This window comes from Oncorhynchus masou, unplaced genomic scaffold, assembly GCF_036934945.1.
Source record: "Oncorhynchus masou masou isolate Uvic2021 unplaced genomic scaffold, UVic_Omas_1.1 unplaced_scaffold_3353, whole genome shotgun sequence".
Lineage (NCBI taxonomy): Eukaryota > Metazoa > Chordata > Actinopteri > Salmoniformes > Salmonidae > Oncorhynchus > Oncorhynchus masou.
The window spans coordinates 17,801-22,192 of NW_027009766.1; the positions used below are offsets into that span (position 1 = coordinate 17,801).

The 4,392-nt window shown below is 43.4% G+C and overlaps 1 pseudogene; it reads left to right on the plus strand.

Moving 5' to 3' along the window:
- Window positions 1-2,259: 2,259 nt before the first annotated feature.
- On the plus strand, window positions 2,260-2,906 carry LOC135534399 (claudin-3-like; annotated as a pseudogene).
- The last annotated feature ends 1,486 nt before the right edge of the window (window positions 2,907-4,392 follow it).

Genomic DNA, 4,392 nt, shown 5'->3' on the forward strand with positions numbered 1-4,392 from the left:
AGCATTTTGATTGGTTGTGTTTGGAAAAGGAAAGCAAGTCACTTCCTGTTAGATTTTTTTGTGTTTTAGGTAGAGAATTGTGTGTAGTGTTTTGAAAAAAAGTGTTTTATTCAATTGACAACTGAGTCAAAGGCTGAGAAATAGCTTATGGTTTTGGATATTTGGTGTGTAGTTTTGCACTTTGAGTGAGAGGTTTCAAAAATCGTGTGACATGAAAAGATTTTGTGTGTAAGCACTTGGAAAAACTGTAATACATTCTAATTGGAATACAAACTAAGGAAGAATTATACAAACTATGGAATAATTACCATTAGAGTCAAGGGACCAAGAGACCGCTGTCAGAAATCACTATCATAAAATGTAATTGTGTACTTCGCTATATGTCTAGGGGGATCCGCAATGTAAGGCTTATTACTCTGTGTGTGTGTGTGTGCATGTTTGTGTGAGCGTGGCTATGACTGAGTGTATCTGCCTGCCTGTGTATTTGTGTGTCTGCCTAAGTGTGTTTGTGTGTGTGTGTATGTGTGTGTGTGTGTGTGTGTGTGTGTGTGTGTCTGTGTGTGTGTGTTTCCATGCAAATAAGTAGCCACAGGCCCAACCCAATTGACTGGCTGCCTAATGTTTGTCGCCAAACCAACATAACTGGTTTCCCCTCCTCCATGCTTTTTGTGTGAAATACACCTGTATTCAAACCATTATATGACACTTCCTGACTTGTTCCACCAATTTGGTGCCTTTTGAGACAAAAAAAATTATAATAAGAAATCCTTTTACTTAATTTGAACATGTTTAACTTCATAAAAATATGTTTTCTCGTCTCAAAAATGTTTAAAAATATAGTAACATTTTTGACCGTGCGAAGGTTGATGATTTCATTCTAAATCAGCAATCAATCCCCCTGTGACAGGAGAATGGAAGCTTGTTCTGTGCACCAAGAAGTGGCAATTTAATGCAAGCTTCACAAACAAAATGTAATTTGTTCAAACATTTCAAGCCTGTATATCTCTGAGTAACAGGATAACAGGGTTGACGTGTTAATGTATGCATGACCCACTCAGTTTTTATCCACACTATGATTTTACTTTCAGATGTTGAATGTTTCTTTTGAATTTGTATTTATTTAAATGAATAGTTTCACCATATTAAAATGAGAGTTCAGTTCACATAAAAGGGGTGATCTTAAAATGAGGGACAGACTTAAATGAATTGTTAATCACATGAAATAAATGATAATCTTCAGAAATGACTATGTCAAAGCCACAAAATAACTAGTGCTTTTACAATGATGGTAAAAACTTGGATAAAGTGTGCGGTTAAGTGTGTTAAAATATTCCTAGAAGTCACAGAGGGTGCAAGGAGGGACATGTCAAATGCAGAATCTTGGCACGTTAGCAAGTCTTTATTCATAATAAAAGGCACTCATTACGCAAAAGGAACTCATTTTGTGGAACGTCCCACCTATACCAGCCTGTACCTCAAATATACAGTGTAAATCCAGTCAGAAGACATGATTCAGCATACTTTCCCCCAACATTTAGAGGGCATTATTTCTTCTGAAAGGCATGAAAAAAGAGAGCAGGCAAGGCCAGGGTAATTGTCATTGTCCTTATGTTCCTGTAAGAAACAGTCAAATTACAGGTGAAACCCTCCTCTAGCTCCCTCCCTCCCTCCCTCCCCCTCCCTCCTCTCTCCTCCCTCCTCCCTCCCTCCCTCCCTCCCTCCCTCCCTCCCTCCCTCCCCTCCTCTCCCTCCCTCACTTCTTCTCTTCTCTCATCTCTCCTGCTTCTCCTCCCTCCTCCATCCATCCACATCTCTCAGTAGCCTCTATGGGCAGGTCATTGTTTTTGTGAAGAGCTTGAAGACACCTGTTCTACCATACGGAGACATCATCACCAGGTGACTGCTCCCTTCCTTCTTCTCCTGCCTACCCTGGGTATAAAGGATCTCTGATTATGTGGCAGCATCACTTAGCTACATCACACCCCCACACCCAGAGCGAAAAGAGAGCGAGAGAGCGAGAGAGGAGTACAAGGAAGAACACTGAACACAAAGAACCACAAAGAAGCTCCAGTTTTGGAACAAAATCTTCTGTCTTTTATTAGAATCTCAGCTTGACTGAATCCTCTGTTAGTTCTAGAATTTGTGCGCTGGATTCTGGAAGTTGAGAATCTCAGCAGGTTCGAAGAACTCTTAGTTAAGTCACTTCCTCGTTCCTCCAGGAAGGGCAGGTGTTGGAGAGAGCCAGTCCAGGGAGCCAGCATGTCGATGGGCATGGAGATTGTGGGGATTGCCCTGGGCGCCATAGGATTCATCCTGGGCATCGTGGTCTGTGCTTTTCCCTTGTGGAAGGTGACGGCCTATATCGGAGCCAACATTATCACATCCCAGACCATATGGGAGGGCCTGTGGATGAACTGTGTGACCCAGAGTACGGGCCAGATGCAGTGTAAGGTCTACGACTCTCCTGGCCTTGCCCCAGGACCTGCAGGCCGCCAGAGCCATGACAATCATCGCAATCATCCTGGGGATTCTAGGGGTGATGGTCTCCATCGTCGGAGCCAAGTGCACCAACTGCATCAATGATGAACCCTCCAAAGCTAAAGTCATGATCATCTCCCGGAATTTTGTTCATCCTGGCCCGGGATCCTAGTTCTCATCCCTGTCTCCTGGTCGGCCAGCACCATCATCCAAGACTTCTGATAACCCCTTCTGATCAACGCACAGAAGAGGGAGCTGGGGGCCTCTCTCTACATTGGCTGGGGGCTGCAGCCCTGCTACTGATCGGAGGGGCCATGCTGTGCAGCTCCTGCCCCCCAGAGAGGAGAAGAGGTACAAGCCCCGGCATGGCCTACTCCGCCCCTCACAGCGGGGGCACAGCGGGATACGTCAGGAAGGACTACGTCTGAGAGAGATTTCTTCACCTGCCTGATTGAATGGAGGGCAGAAAGAAAAATGAAGAAAAGAAGAGGAGAGGTATCGCTATCCTGAACATTAGCATGTTTGTTTGCTGTCTGACAAAAACTAGGAGAGGAATCTCCTAGAAAGACTCCAAGATGAAGAAATGTGTGCTTTGATGTTACTTCTTGGCTTTTCCTCCCTGCGTATTTCTATTTAGTTTCGTGTTTGGCTTCTTTATAGTGTGCAGGCTTGTGTGACGCCTGGTAGAGGCTGTCAAGACCTAGATACTGTACATATAATTCCAAATGGCTAGGTTGACAACTGTTAATTATTTCACAACAGTTTCAATTATTCAGTTTTTATTCATTCACTTCAAGCTTGAGATGACAAACCAATGCCCTTTTGTTTCAGCACCGTACTGTAAATTTAAACTTGAAGGGTCTTGGTTTTCAAGTACTTGAGAAAAAATCTATAGTTGCACAGTAAGTGGGCTCATATTTGTAGTGCAGTACTGAGGGCCTTATTGTTTCCATAGTATGCTATTGGCAAGGTAGGATTTTGTTACATTGAAACTTTTAGTTAAAATGTTGCACTGACACAGAGGAGTAACTAGCTCTCTCTGTTTTTACATGGATTTGATCATGAGATTCAGTTATATGTAGTGATGAGATTGAAAATGTTAATTTTGAAAATGTTGAAAATGTTAATTTTGTCTTTGTGTCTTAAAAGCAATCCTTGGTTCCTGCCAGTGCTGGGTAAAGATATGAGGGAGTCATGACCCTTTCCTTAGGACCATCTGGCAGAACGCCCAGAATATGTTCTATGAATTAAGATAGGAGATGGCGCCAGTCACATGCTGGAATCAATCCGATGAATCATGTTTATGTTGGTTTTTATGTGGCCGCATATAAGTCACTATGTATAGAGCTCACTTCAGACTGGTAATCTCTGCATCCAACTGACTGACCTCTCCAGCTTGCTGACAATGAAGAGTGATTCATGTAAAATTGACTTCAAGTGTATCGCGTTTCAGGTAAGACCCAAATGCAGTCAGTGTCAAAGTAATAAAAGTTTATTACTAGTACAGGGGCAGGCAAAATGACAGGTCAAGGGCAGGCAGAGGTCAGTAATCCAGATAGGGTGCAAAAGGTCCAGAACAGCAGGCAGTCTCAGGGGCAGTGTAGGCAGGGGTCAATAATCCTGTGTTGTGTGGCAAGGTACAGAACGGCAGGCAGGCAGGCTCAGGGTCAGGGTAGGCAGAATGGTCAAAACTGGGAAAAACTAGAAAACAGGAACTTGAACAAGACAAGAGCAAGGGAAAAACTCTGGTAGGTTTCACGAAACAAAATTAACTGGCAATAGACAAACAGACAACACAGGTATAAATACACTGGGGATAATAGGGAAGATTGGCGACACCTGGATGGGGGTGAAGACAAGCACAAACACAGGTGAAACAGATCAGGGTGTGACAATACCCCTGCCCCTCTCTAG